Source organism: Pogoniulus pusillus, chromosome 33 (assembly GCF_015220805.1).
Source record: "Pogoniulus pusillus isolate bPogPus1 chromosome 33, bPogPus1.pri, whole genome shotgun sequence".
Taxonomy (NCBI): Eukaryota; Metazoa; Chordata; class Aves; order Piciformes; family Lybiidae; genus Pogoniulus; species Pogoniulus pusillus.
The window spans coordinates 12,380,103-12,394,984 of NC_087296.1; the positions used below are offsets into that span (position 1 = coordinate 12,380,103).

General features: G+C 51.1%; 1 long non-coding RNA gene across 1 annotated transcript; it reads right to left on the minus strand.

Annotated features, from left to right (window-relative positions):
• Window positions 1-1,354: 1,354 nt before the first annotated feature.
• Window positions 1,355-8,223, minus strand: LOC135189692 (uncharacterized). The gene is made up of 2 exons (XR_010308224.1): window positions 8,147-8,223; window positions 1,355-1,526 (listed from the first exon to the last, which is right to left on the minus strand). It is a non-coding gene; the product is annotated as an uncharacterized LOC135189692 (long non-coding RNA).
• Between the last annotated feature and the right edge of the window lie 6,659 nt (window positions 8,224-14,882).

Genomic DNA, 14,882 nt, shown 5'->3' on the forward strand with positions numbered 1-14,882 from the left:
TGACATCTGGCATGAATTAACCTGAGACAACAGCAAGAAGTTCTAAATTAATCAGTAAAAATTCCTCTCTCAGTGTGATTTTGAGGGGCAAGCCTGAAGGTAACCATGCTTGGAAAGAGCTTTTAAGTATAATGAAGGGTGGGTTGGTTTTGTGAGCATTTTGCTTTTTAACTCCCCAGCAGGACTACAGATTTGGTATGTCTAAAGCTTTCTGAACAGCTTCCCTTTCTTCACCTTGCTGGCTGAGGCTGCTGGAGATGCCACCTCTTATCAAGCTGCTATTGAGTCTGCTAAGTCCTGGCACATCAGCTGGAGATTTGCACATCAGCTCTCAGTGGTTTGCCCTGAGAGCCAAAGCACTGCCAGAGGGATGTGCACTTGACCTAGATCTTGCCCTCCTCAGACAGTGCTATGCCTGACCTGCCCAGTCTTTCACCTCTGACTTCTGCCTTTCCTTCTTGGCTGTGTTTTGAACATAACAGCAGGATCTATAGTTCTGGTGTGTTTCTAAACAGCTCAAACAGTGCAGGGGCTATGGAGATGGTAATGCAGCCTAACTTAAGCACCCCCAGTCCTTCCCAGTGTCTCTCCCCTCTGGGAGGAGAGGCTTTGCTTTCCAGAGAGAATTCCTTGTGGTGCAAGAGTTCTGCCTGTGCAGGTGGGGTTGGGCTCTGCTGCCAGGCAGCCAGCAGCAGAACAAGGGGGGACAGCCTCAAGTTGTGCCAGGGGAGGTCTAAGCTGGATGTTAGGAGGAAGTTGTTGTCAGAGAGAGTGACTGGCATTGGAATGGGCTGCCCAGGGAGGTGGAGTTGCCATCCCTGGAGGCGTTGAAGAGAAGCCTGGATGAGGCACTTAGTGCCATGGTCTGGTTGATTGCCTAGGGCTGGGTGCTAGGTTGGGCTGGTTGAGCTTGGAGCTCTCTTCCAACCTGGTTGATTCTATGAAAGAGAGGCAGAATCTTCTCATTTGCAGATGTGGGTCACAGAGCCTCAGATTGCCAGGTTGGAAGGGACCCCAAGGATCACCTGGTCCAACCTTTCTGGGTGATGAAGCCACGTGACTGGCTAAAGGGATGGATGTTCACCTCCCACACCTCTCATTCCCATCTCTACTTTTCCTTCTTCTACACCCCAAAGGAAACACCCACCCATCTGCTTCAGCAAGGAGCATCCTTCTGCTTACATCCTGAAGAGGTTCAGACAATCAGCTGGCATTTCAGGGGCAATAAGAATGAAGGACTGGGGGTGGCACCATTATCTGAACTCATGAATAAATATGTACAGAAGAACTCTGTCCCTCCAAAGGGTCATGAGACATTAGCTGGGCTGACTTCTTATTTAGGACAAGTAAGCAGTTCAGTTTCTCAGGGGATTATTGTAGTTAAATTACAGCCTCCCATGCCCTTCACGAGACAAGAAGGACACTTTCATGAGCAGCTTTCTTCTTGCAGTTGCACTTAGTACATGAAGGACACAGCTTCCTATTGGTGTCAGGCTCATTTCAGGCTTATTTTGCTTCAGATGTCTCTGAAAACAAAAGAAAACAATAGGAGAGGGTGAAACATTTGGGGTTGAAAATGACTCAGAGAAAGCACAGAGGAACATGTCTCTGGAGTCAAATTAACAGCTGCCAGCCAGACATTGTGCCATAAAATGGTTTGGCACTACAATGGCACCAGCAAAACCAGAGCTGAGAGAAGGCTCCAACACAGCCATGCCAGCAGCTCTGCCTTAGTGCATGAAACTCACACCAGAGCAGCTTGCTTTTGTTAGAGCAGCCTATGCAGTACACAGCACCACAGAGTTAACCAGGCTGCAAAAGACCTTTGAGATCATAGAGTCCAACCTGTCACCCAGCACCTTCTGATTAACTAAACCCTGGCACTAAGGGCCTCAGCCAGCCTTCTTTTAAACACCTCCAGGCATGGGGACTCCATCACCTCCCCTGGCAGCTCACTCCAATGCCAATCATTCTTTCCACGAATAATTTCTTCCTAACATCCAGCCTAGACCTCCCCTGGCACAGCTTGAGGCTGTGTCCCCTTGTTCTGTCGCTGGCTGCCTGGCAGCAGAGCCCAACCCCACCTGGCTACAGCCTCCCTGCAGGCAGCTGGAGACAGCAATGAGCTCTGCCCTGAGCCTCCTCTGCTGCAGCCTGCACACCCCCAGCTCCCTCAGCCTCTCCTCACAGGGCTGTGCTCCAGGCCCCTCCCCAGCCTTGCTGCCCTGCTCTCAACACCTTCCAGCACCTCAGCATCAATCTGGAACTGAGGAGCCCAGAACTGGACACAGCACTCCAGGTGTGGCCTGAGCAGTGCTGAGCACAGGGGCACAAGAACTTCCCTTGTCCTGCTGCCCACACTGCTCCTGAGCCAGCCCAGGATGCCATTGGCTCTGCTGCCCACCTGGGCATTGCTGTCTCCTCTGCAGCTCCTCTCTCCCAGCACCCCCAGCTCCCTCTCTGCCTGGCTGCTCTCAGCCACTCTGTCCCCAGCCTGTAGCACTGCTTGGGGTTGTTGTGGCCAAAGTGCAGAACCCTGCCCTTGGCCTCATTAAAACTCCTGGCACTGGACTGTGCACATCTGTGCAGCCTGTGCAGGTCCCCCTGCAGACCCCTCCTGTCCTCTCACAGATCCACACTTGCTCCCAACTTGGTGTCATCTGCACACTTGCTGATGCTGGATTCAGTCCCCTCATGCAGATCACTAATGTTTCATAGGTACAGGAATGGACTGCCCAGGGAGGTGGTGGAGTCACCGTCCCCGGAGGTATTTAAAAGGCAGATGGATCATAGAATGATAGAGTCAGGCAGGGTTGGAAGGGACCACAAGAATCAGCCAGTTCCAAGCCCCCTGCCATGCCCAGGGACACCCTACCCTAGAGCAGGCTGCACACAGCCTCAGCCAGCCTGGCCTCAAACACCTCCAGCCATGGGGCCTCAACCACCTCCCTGGGCAACTCATTCCAGCCTCTCACCACTCTCCTGCTCAACAACTTCCTCCTCACCTCCAGCCTCACTCTCCCCACCTCCAGCTTTGCTCCATTCCCCCCACTCCTGCCACTCCTTGACAGCCTCAAAAGTCCCTCCCCAGCTTTTTTGTAGCCCCCTTCAGATCCTGGAAGGCCACAAGAAGCTCACCTGGGAGCCTCCTCTGCTCCAGCCTGCACAGCCCCAATTCTTTCAGTCTGTGCTCACAGCAGAGCTGCTGCAGCCTCTGAGCATCCTCCTGGCCCTGCTCTGGACACTCTCCAGCATCTCCACATCCCTCTTGTCCCAGGGGCTCCAGAACTGGATGCAGTACTCCAGGTGGGGTCTCAGCAGAGTGCAGCAGAAGAGGTGAATCACCTCCCTGGCCCTGCTGGCCACACTTCTGCTGCTGCAGCCCAGGCTCTGCTTGGCTTTCTGGGCTGCAGGTGCACACTGTGCACACTTGTTTCCAGCTCTCTGGGTGGCTGGACCGTTTTGTTTCTGTTCTTTTGCATCCAGGAGCTTCCAGGCAGCTCTCAGAGCTGGAGACAGAAGCTGCCTTCTCTGCTTTTACTGTTGGCTTTTCATTGTTGCCTTTGTGGCTGCTCCTCCATGCCCCCAGCTCAGTTTTGTTTGCAGGGAGATGGGGAGAGACAGAACCACAGCACCAGAGCTACTCCAGTTCATGGCAATGAACTCCTTGCCCTGTTTTTCTCAGGGAGAAAAACAAACCAACCACTATTGACATCCTTAATGCCATCTGAAAAGGCTGCCAGGCTGAGGGCTTTCCTCATTAAAAACAGCAACAACAAACCCCCCCCTCCTCCAAAACCAAAGGTTCTTTATAGAGAGAGTGATTGCCATTGGAATGGGCTGCCCAGGGAGGTGGTGGAGTCACCAGGGGAATGAGAGGTGTGGCAGCAAAGCCTGGCTGGGGCACTTAGTGCCATGGTCTGGTTGATTGCCTGGGGCTGGGTGCTAGGTTGGGCTGGCTGAGCTTGGAGCTCTCTTCCAGCCTGGCTGATTGTGTGAAGACTGAATGATGGCAGTAAAAAGGAAGAAAGGCCCACATCTGAAATGCTTCCAGGGCTCTTCCCTATTTTCTCTGGAATCATCATAATGAAAGCTCAAAAGATGTTCATGGTGGTTGTTGCCATAGCAGGCTCCTGCCTCTGTAGTCAAGTCCCTTCTTTAATTGCTAATTGTTGGGGAATGATGAGGTCATGTTAACATTTTTGACCCCTCTGGACACATTCAATCAAAATTAACATAGCAATGGGCTGAAGCAAGTCTCTGTTCTTTCTTTTTCCCCTCCTCCTCCTCCATCCTGGCTGGCCTGATTATGGAAAGATCTGGAAGGAGGCTGCACAAGTGAAAGACTGCACATAATAAATGCTGATTTTCTCAGAGGACATCTGGCTGTGAGCTTCTGTGTTTCACTAGGGGCAATTTCTCCCCGTGGTGACTTAATTTAGAAGGGATCTGGATCAAAAGCCTTTAAGTTCAATCCATCTGATGATGTGGTCATGTATGTATTTATGCTATATTGTCACATGCTTTTAGGATGCATAATTGTGGTTAGATGATGTAGCATCCTGGGCTGCATCAGAAGCAGTGTAGCAAGCTGATGGGGGGAGGTGATTCTGCCCCTCTGCTCTGCTGAGACCTCACCTGTAGTATTGCACCCAGCTCTGAAGGACATGGACCTGACAGAGCAGGTGCAGAGGGGGGGGGTAATGGAAATGATCAGCGACATGATCAGAGAGATGTTGAGGTGCTGGAAGGTGTCCAGAGAAGGGCAGCAAGGCTGGGGAGGGTCTTGGAACACAAACCCTATGAGCAGAGGCTGAGGGAGCTGGGGGTGTGCAGCCTGGAGGAGGCTCAGGGCAGAGCTCATTGCTGTCTACAACTACCTGAAGGGAGGCTGTAGCCAGGTGGGGTTGGGCTCTGCTGCCAGGCAAGCAGCAACAGAAGGAGGGGACACAGCCTCAAGCTGTGCCAGGGGAGGTCTAGGCTGGATGTTAGGAAGAAATTGTTGGCAGAGAGAGTGATTGGAACAGGCTGCCCATTCATCCAATCCAACCTAGCACCCAGCCCTAGCCAATCAACCAGACCATGGCACTCAGGGCCCCAGCCAGGCTCTTTTTGAAGTGGATAACAATAAAAGAGCAGCAGTGTCCTGAGCAAGGGAGGGACCATGGGGAAATGTCGATTGATGGATACTTGAAATAGAGCTAACATGATCAGATGGTAGGTATTTGGCACAGCTGCAAGAGACAGCAGGTTTCTGTGCATGATGTGCCTGTAAGTGAGCCTAAGGCAGCTAATTTGTTTACTTCTAATGGCCTTTTCAAGCAGCTGTGCAGCACACATGCTCTAAAGCCAGTATTTTTAAGCTCCACCAAGGATTTTACCTGGCTAGATACTTCCCAGGGCTTTCGCCCATGTCAGAGGTTAACTCCCATGCTCACAGCAAATCCAGAATTCTCAAAGTGCTCACAAGTACAAGTGTGGAAGCTGAAGAGAATTTGTAAGGTAAAAAGCCCTAATAGAGCATTTCTGATGGTTGCAGGAAGACCAGCAGGAGCTGTGTGCTGCTTGGGTGGCTAAGGATGGTCAGGCATTGCAACAGGCTGCCCAGGGAGGTGGTGGAGTCACTGCCACTGGAGGTGCTTGAGAAAGGTGTGGATGTGGTACTCTGGGACATGGTTTGATGTGTGTGGTGGTGTCAGGTTGATTCAATGATCTTAGAGGGCTTTGCAATCAAAACTACTCTATGATTCCATGATCCAGCCCAACCTAGCACCCAGCCATAGACAACCAACCAGACCATGGCACTAAGTGCCCCAGCCAGGATTGGCTGCAACACCTCCAGGCACAGCCACTCCACCACCTCCCTGGGCAGCCCATTCCAATGCCAATCACTCTCTCTGACAACTTCCTCATCACATCCAGCCTGACCCTGCCCTGCCACAGCTTGAGGCTGTGTCCCCTTGTTCTGTTGCTGGTTGCCTGGCAGCAGAGCCCAACCCCACCTGGCTACAGCCTCCCTGCAGGTAGCTGCAGACAGCAATGAGCTCTGCCCTGAGCCTCCTCTGCTGCAGGCTACACACCCCCAGCTCCCTCAGCCTGTCCTATAGTTTGGACTGGATGATCTTGGAGGTCTCTTCCAGCTTGGTTAACTCTATGTTTAGCATGGATACTTCTGTCATCCACCAATAATTCATGGGATTGCTTCATGATCCAGGACAGATGTCCCTCATGGTGGCAGAAGTCCTTTCTTGTATGTTCTGCTAGGAGCCTCAAAGCAGACAACTAGTAAAGTGAAACCTTGCCTCTGTTGATAGGGAGTTTGAAAAGGCAGGTGGATTGCAACCTGAAGGAGCTGATGGCAGGCAGCAAGTAGTGCACTTAGAGGCTGACCCTTCAATGCTCTTTGGACTGTGCTTTCCCCTTAATGTCTGCAGTCAGAAGGATTATTTTAGTCAAAAGAAGGTTTCCTTCTCTCCTTCTCAGTTTTTTTATGCTAGAGCAAGCCTCCATCCTCAACAAGGTGCAGACTGAGGAAGCTGAAACAGCCTACTTTATTTGTCAGTCTTTCCTGGAGCTTGGAACTTTCTGTGGCTGTGAACAGGGGAGGTGATGACCACAGATACCACCCTGGGTGCCATGTGTCTGAGAGCTGCAGGGCACAGCTGCAGGGCACAGCCTTCCTTCAGATTGAGTATGCTGCTTAACTCAGAGAGAATGGAATCATAGAATCCATGGTGCCATGGTCTAACTGATTGGATAGGGCTGGGTGCTAGGTTGGACTGGATGAGCTTGGAGGGCTCTTCCAACCTGATTGATTCTATGATTGTTTGGGTTAGAAGAGCCTTCTAAGATCATTGAGTTCAGCCTTCAACTCAACACCACCATGGCCACTAAACCATGTCCCAGAGTGCTACGTGCACCCCTTTCTTGAGCACCTCCAGGAGTGGGGACTCTATCACCTCCCTGGGCAGCCTGTGTCCATCCCTGAGCACTCTTGCAGCAAAGGCATTTTCCCTAACATCCAGTCATTAACCATAACAGACATGGAGCATCCATTGCAGCCATCTCCAAATCTGAGGTACCTTTTGAAAGGGAATGTCACTTCATGATAAAATAGGGGGTTATTTACATCTCTGAAGCACAACTTGTCAAGCTGTGCTGGGTTTTCAAGGGCTCCTCTTAACAAAGAGAACCAGGCTGTCCCCACGGGTCTGCATCAGGCACCTTGTCAGGTGTCTCTGCTTTGTTATTCTCACTGCTCTTAAGTGGAAGCAGGGGGAGATGTTTTACAGACAAGGGAACTGCACTTTCAGACTTCAGAGACTTAAGGAAGTCAAGTGCCAGAACAAAGGGCAATGGGCACAATCCTGACCATCAGAAGTTGCATCTAAACATGAGGAGGAACTTCTTGAACTTAAGGGTGACAGAGCACTGGAGCAGGCTGCCCTGAGACGTGGTGGAGTCTTCATCTTAGAGTGGTTTAGGTTGGAAAGGACCTCAAGGATCATCCAGTTTCAACCCCCTGCCATAGGCAGGGACACCTCCCACTAGAACAGCTCAGGAACTCATCCAACCTGGCCTTGAACACCTCCCTGGGCAACCTGTGCCAGTGTCTCACCACCCTCACTGGATGCATCCCTGTGTGATCCAGCATAGGTGATCCTGCTCTGGATGATCCTTTGAGGTCACTCCCAGCCCCTAACATTGTCTGATTCTTTGCTGCAAGAGCTGTCAGGCACTGGAACAGGCTGCTAAGGGAGGCAGTGGAGTCCCCAGCCCTAGAGGTGCTCAAGCAACTTGTAGCCATGGCACCTTGGGACATGGTTTAACAGCCATGGCACTGTTGGGTTGAAGGTTGGACCTGTTAACCTTGGACAGCTTTTCCAGCCAAAACAATTCTGTAACAACCTAATACCACTCACCCATGACCTTCCAGATCTGCCAAGTGCTTAAGCTCATCAGGAGCAAGCAAAAAGAAGCAGCTGAACACAGAGGAGCTCAGCCTAAGTGACAAAGCCCAACCAGCACCCATGGGTGATATTAGAGTGATCAGCAAGTCTCTAGCCTAGCTAACTGGGGGGCCACCAGGCCCCCCAGCCTTTAGATCCCCTCCACCATTCACCCAGTGCACACCATGGGCACTCACCTGTGATGCCAGGAGGAGGATCCCTCTGCCCAGTAGGGCAAGCTTAGGCCTCCTGCCTCTCCTGGGGCTGACTAAATAGGGGAGAGTGCAAAGTGGTCACAGCTGGGGTGGGAGGAGACTCCAACAGAACCCAGATTAAAAAGGGGAGAGGGCAGAAAGGGCAAAGTGAGCACAGCTGGGGTTAGAGGAGACTCTGACAGAACCCAGGTGCACTGGCTTGGAGGGGGAGAAAAAGGACAGATAAGGTGGAAAAGGGGAGGTGGTGCTGAAAGAGTAGAGATGGAGAGGAACAGACTGGAGAAGAAAATCAAAAGAAGATGAAGGGAAAGAAAGGAGATGGAGAGGAAAGAAGGAAAATAGGGGGAGATAGGATAAAGAAATGAAACTGGACTGTGAGGAAGAGAAAAAGGAAAAGGTGACCCTGCTCTGGCAGGGAGCTTGGCCTGGATGAGCTTTTGAGGGCTCTTCTAGCCCCTAGCATTCTGTGAAGAGAAGCTACTCAGCTAAATCAAGAGAAGGTCACAGACCACACAATCATAGAATTGTTTTGGTTGGTGTGCTGGTTTGAGCCTAGCTGGAGTATTTTGGTGAGAGGAATTAGATGCTAGGCTGTGAAAGGGAAACAAAGGTGATGTCTGCTGCACTCATAGGCTTGCTGAGATAGATAAGAACAAGAACACAAACACAGATAACAGAGTTGCTCTTGGGCTCTGGACTGCACACACTTCTCTACCTGACTTGTTGCCTGACTACTCCTGCTTTCTAACCCCTTCAGACTCACCTTGAATGTAAAGCAAAGTCTGAGGAAAGGTAGAGGGGTGGGAGAAGGTGGAAGGGTGGTTGGGAGCCCCTCCTGAGGACTCAGGTTTCTGGGAGGGCTGCTGTGTCTCTGCATTACCTTTAACTTGCATATTTCTGTTGGTAGCTGCATAGATTGTAAATACCTGCTTGGATCTTGTGTTAAGCTGTAAATACAAAGCTTCATTCCTTAACTTCCAGGCTGAGTCTAGCTTGGGTGATTTCATAAGAGTGGGGGTGCAGGGAACACCCAAACTGTCACAGCTGGAAAAGATCTCTACGATCACAGAGTCCAACCATCAACCTATGCCCCTGTACTCTGCACTGCTCAGACCACACCTTGAGTGCTGTGTTCAGTTCTGGGCCCCCCAGTTTAGGAGGGACATTGAGATGCTTGAGTGTGTCCAGAGAAGGGCAACGAGGCTGGGGAGAGGCCTTGAGCACAGCCCTACGAGGAGAGGCTGAGGGAGCTGGGATTGGTTAGCCTGGAGAAGAGGAGGCTCAGGGCAGACCTCATTGCTGTCTACAACTACCTGAAGGGTGGTTGTGGCCAGGAGGAGGTTGCTCTCTTCTCTCAGGTGGCCAGCACCAGAACAAGAGGACACAGCCTCAGGCTGTGCCAGGGGAGATTTAGGTTGGAGGTGAGGAGAAAGTTCTTCCCTGAGAGAGTCATTGGACACTGGAATGGGCTGCCCGGGGAGGTGGTGGAGTCGCCGTCCCTGGAGCTGTTCAAGGCAGGACTGGACGTGGCACTTGGTGCCATGGTCTGGCCTTGAGCTCTGTGCTAAAGGGTTGGACTTGATGATCTGTGAGGTCTCTTCCAGCCTTGGTGATACTGTGAAGAGGCACAGAAAGCAGCAGCTAATCCCTGTGATTCAGCCAGGGAAAGGTTGTTTGTGTGCTTGGACTTGCTGGTATAAAGCAGAAGTTGCTCATGGATGGCAGAGCTGAAATTCTTTCTCTCCCAAAGACAGGCAAACAAAATGATATCCTGCAAAGCACGGCAGCTGAAGGGGAAAGGAAATTAATGTCACTGGGCCAGACTAAACCACAGCTGTCCCCAGCCCCGACCCTGTGTGGGATGCCTCTGAAATGTATACATTTACACTTCAATGAAGCATTAAGCCACGAATGGGACAAGCTGAATGATCCCAGGGGGACTCTGAAAGGGGAAACCAATGCAATTTGCTTCTCTGTTGGTAAAAAACAACCTATTAGCTTCAACACCAAATTACCCAATCAGATCTGCCAGCCCAGCCTGCTACAGAAGCAAAGCTGATGCCACTCTGCCCATCTGCCAGTCACAGAATCACAGCACCGTGCAGGCTGGCAAAGCCCCTCAGGAGCATCAAGCTCAACCTAGAACCCCACTCTATGAAATTCATCTTAAACCATAGCCCCAAGCACCACATCCAAACCACCCTTAAACACCTCCAGGGTGGGTGACTCCACCACCTCCCTGGACATCTCACTCCAGTCCCTGACCACTCTCTCCAGGAAAAATTTCTTCCTAATGTCCAACCTAAACCTCCCCAGCCTCAGCTTGTGGCCATTCCCCTTTGTTCTGTCTCAAACTCCCTGTGAGCAGAGCCCAGCAGCAGCCTCTCCACAACACCCCTTCAGGTAGCTATAGACAGCAATGAGGTCTGCCCTGAACCTCCTCTTCCTCACACTACCCATCCCCAGCTCCCTCAGTTGCTCCTCATCAGATTTATTCTCCAGGCCCTTCCCCATCTTTGTTGCCCTCCTCTGGACCTGCTCCAGCACCTCCACATCTCTCTCGTATCATGGTGCCCCAAACTGAACACAACACTTAAGGTGTGGCCTCACCAGAGCAGAGTCCAAGGGCACAACCACCTCCCTGCTGCTGCTGGCCAAAGCATTTTCAACCCAAGCCAGGATGCCAGTGGCCTTCTTGGCCACCTGGGCAGTTTTCAGCCCTTTTCAAACTTAGGTTGTTGGTTTAGGTTTGTTTTTTTTTCCCAGTTGCAGTGGGACTTGCCCAGGGGGCAGAAGCCTTAGATTGGTTACAACAGGGAGGGCTGAAGCAGGGCAGACCACAGCTGCCACACTCTGTGCTTGGCAGCAGGCAGGAGGGCACAGATTTGCCTGCCCACTGCGCGCACACACACACAGCTCCAGACCTGCTCCTTCTCGTTTGCGAGCGGTGCCATAGGAGAGTTTGGGTTATTAGCAGAGAAGAGGGAGAGGAGCAGCAGGGGACAGCAGGCCTGGCTGCTTATTAAAGCAAATGTCATTAGTCCTGCTCTTCCTGGAACCATTTGTGTAATTGCATTTGCTTTAGAGTAGCAGAGCAGTGCTCTGCAGGCTCTACTGCTCCATTTGTCTCAGCTGTGCCCTCAAGTTGGCAGGGCTTGGGAGCTGTTTCCCCCCCCCCCCCCCCTCATATTACATCTGGGTTTTGTCTTCTTTTGTTTTGTTTGCTGTTGGTTTTTGCTTGGTTGGGTTGGTGGTGGTGGGGTTTGTTTGGTTTGTTTAGTTTTTTGTTTGGTTGTTGCTGGGGTTGGTTGGTTGGTTTGGTTGTTGTTGGGTTTGGTTGGTTGGTTTGGTTGTTGTTGGGTTTGGTTGGTTGGTTTGGTTGTTGTTGGGGTTGGTTGGTTGGTTTGCTGTTGTTGGGTTTGGTTGGTTGGTTTGTTGTTGTTGGGTTTGGTTGGTTGGTTTGGTTGTTGTTGGGGTTGGTTGGTTGGTTTGTTGTTGGGTTTGGTTGATTGGTTTGGTTGTTGTTGGGTTTGGTTGGTTGGTTTGCTGTTACTTGGTTTGATTGATTGGTTGGTTTGTTGTTGTTGGGTTGGGTTGGTTGGTTTGGTTGTTGTTGGGTTTGGCTGGTTGGTTTGTTGTTGTTGGGTTTGGTTGGTTGGTTGGTTTGTTGTTGGGTTTGGTTGGTTTGCTGTTACTTTGATTGGTTGGTTTGTTGTTGTTGGGTTTGGTTGGTTGGTTTGTTTGTTGTTGGGTTTGGCTGGTTGGTTTGTTGTTGTTGGTTTTGGCTGGTTGGTTTGTTGTTGTTTGGTTTGGTTGGTTTGCTGTTATTTGGTTTGATTGATTGGTTGGTTTGGTGTTGGTGGGGTTGGTTGGTTTGTTGTTGTTGGGGTTGGTTGGTTTGCTGTTATTTGGTTTGATTGATTGGTTGGTTTGGTGTTGGTGGGGTTGGTCTGTTGGCAGACCACCCAGAAAGCTAACAAAAATCAAGACAAAGCAGGTGATAGGTTTAAGGGATGTTTTAGAAAGTCCACTTTGAAGAAATGCCAAAGTTAAAGAAAAATGAATGCAGCAGATTTCTGGGGAGAGTTATTATCCTGCAGCTATTGTTACTGTTTCTAATTAATTTAAACTCAGTCAAATAAATGAAAATATGATCATATCAATTCAGGTTTAATTGCAAGAGAGGACAAAGGTTCAGTTTCTTAGAAGCAAAGACAATAAATCAGCTGTTTGCAGATGACACCAAGCACTGGAACCACTTACAAGAAGTTCTGTTAACTCCATGAGTGCAGCTAGGCAAACTGCACAGAAAAGGAACCCTTCTGTATCAAGGCTCAGCTTCCCAAGCCCTGATTTATCTTTATTGCTGATCTGGAGCAGGGGATTAAGTCCAGCATCAGTAAGTTTGCAGATGACATCAAGCTAGCTTGGAAAAGCCCTTTGAGATCATCCAGTTCAATCATCCTCTAACTCTACTAAATCTGGTGCTAAACTGAGTACTTTGGCAATGGTGCCACATCCAGCTGGCAGCTCTCATTAGTGGTGTTCCTCAAGGATCAGTGCTGGGACCCATCCTGTTCAATATTTTTACCCATGATCTGGACCAGGGGATTGAGTCCAGCATCAGTGAGTTTGCAGATGACACCAAGCTAGGAGCAGCTGTGGAGCTGTTGGAGGGTAGGAGAGCCCTGCAGGGTGACCTGCACAGGCTGGATGGGTGGGCAGAGGCAATGGGATGTGACTGAACAAGGCCAAGGGGAGGGTGCTGCACTTTGGCCACAACAACCCCAAGCAGTGATACAGGCTGGGGACTGAGTGGCTGAGAGCAGCCAGGCACAGAGGAGCTGAACATGAGGCTGCTTCTTGTGGTCCCTTCCAACCCTGCCTGACTCTATCATTCTATGATCCATCTGCCTTTTAAATACCTCCAGGGACGGTGACTCCACCACCTCCCTGGGCAGCCCATTCCTGTACCTATGAAACATTAGTGATCTGCATGAGGGGACTGAATCCAGCATCAGCAAGTTTGCAGATGACACCAAGTTGGGAGCAAGTGTGGATCTGTGAGAGGACAGGAGGGGTCTGCATGGGGACCTGCACAGGCTACACAGATGTGCACAGTCCAGTGCCAGGAGTTTTAATGAGGCCAAGGGCAGGGTTCTGCACTTTGGCCACAACAACCCCAACAGTGCTGCAGGCTGGGGCCAGAGTGGCTGAGAGCAGCCAGGAAGACAGAGAGCTGGGGGTGCTGGGAGAGAGGAGCAGAAGATGAGGCAGCAGTGCCCAGGTGGGCAGCAGAGCCAATGGCATCCTGGGCTGGCTCAGGAGCAGTGTGGGCAGCAGGACAAGGGAGGTTCTTGTGCCCCTGTGCTCAGCACTGCTCAGGCCACCCCTGGAGTGCTGTGTCCAGTTCTGGGCTTCTGAGTTCCAGAGAGATGTTGAGGTGCTGGAAGGTGTTGAGAGCAGGGCAGCAAGGCTGGGGAGGGGCCTGGAGCAGAGCCCTGTGAGGAGAGGCTGAGGGAGCTGGGGGTGTGCAGCCTGCAGCAGAGGAGGCTCAGGGCAGAGCTCATTGCTGTCTGCAGCTGCCTGCAGGGAGGCTGTAGCCAGGTGGGGTTGGGCTCTGCTGCCAGGCAAGCAGCAACAAAAGAAGAGGACACAGCCTCGAGTTGTGCCAGGGCAGGATCAGGCTGGATGTTGTTAGGAAGTTGCTGGCAGAGAGAGTGATTGGCATTGGAATGGGCTGCCCAGGGAGGTGGTGGAGTCTCTGTGGCTGGAGGTGTTGAAGCCAAGCCTGGCTGGGGCACTTAGTGCCATGGTCTGGTTGCTTGTCTAGGGCCGGGTGCTAGGTTGGACTGGATGATCTTGGAGGTCTCTTCCAACCTGCTTGATTCTATGATTTATGTTAACATGGACTCTGTAAGGGAAGACAATAGAGGCTTTAAAACTGAAAGAAAAACAGAGAGTCACAGAATATTCTGGGTTGGAAGAGACCTCCCAAGTTCACCCAGTTCAACCTCCCTTTAGTCAACAGAGACACCCTTCACTAGATCAGGTTGCTCAGAGCCTTCCCAAACCTGTTCTTGAATATCTCCAAGGATGGGGCCTCAACTACATCCCTGGGCAACCTCTTGCAGTGTTTCACCATCCGCATGGTGCAGAACATGTTCCTAACATCCAACCTCAATCTGCTCTGCTCTCATTTCAAACCCTTGCCCTTGCTCTCATTTCAAACCATTGCCCTCATCCCATCTCTGCAGGCTTTTGCAACCAGTCCCTCTGCAGCCTTCTTGCAGCCCCCTTCAGGGTACCCCTTTCAAGGTACCCTTTGGGTTCTGAAACACTGCTGTTATGCCTCCCCAGAGCCTTCTCTTCTTCAGGCTGAACAACCCTAGCTGCCTGAGCCTGTCTTTGTAGGAGAGGTTGCTTTTCATTTCAGAACTATGTAGCCTTTGTTAGGAGACAGGAATTGTCTCTGTAACTGCTGTTGGGTGTGTTTTGAGGGCAGAGATTCAACACCCCTTTTAGGAGGGGGAAGTAGCTTGGTGCTTCGGAGGGTGGCTTAACATTCAGCAGTAGAAGTGAAGAGATCAGGCAGTGCATGGTGCATCTCCTCTCACTCCAAATCCACGGGAGTGTGTCTGTGTTATTAGTCCTGACATGTTTTCTAATCCATTATCTTGTGAGTTAGCAGAGCAGAGCAGACTCTCTGGAACAGACA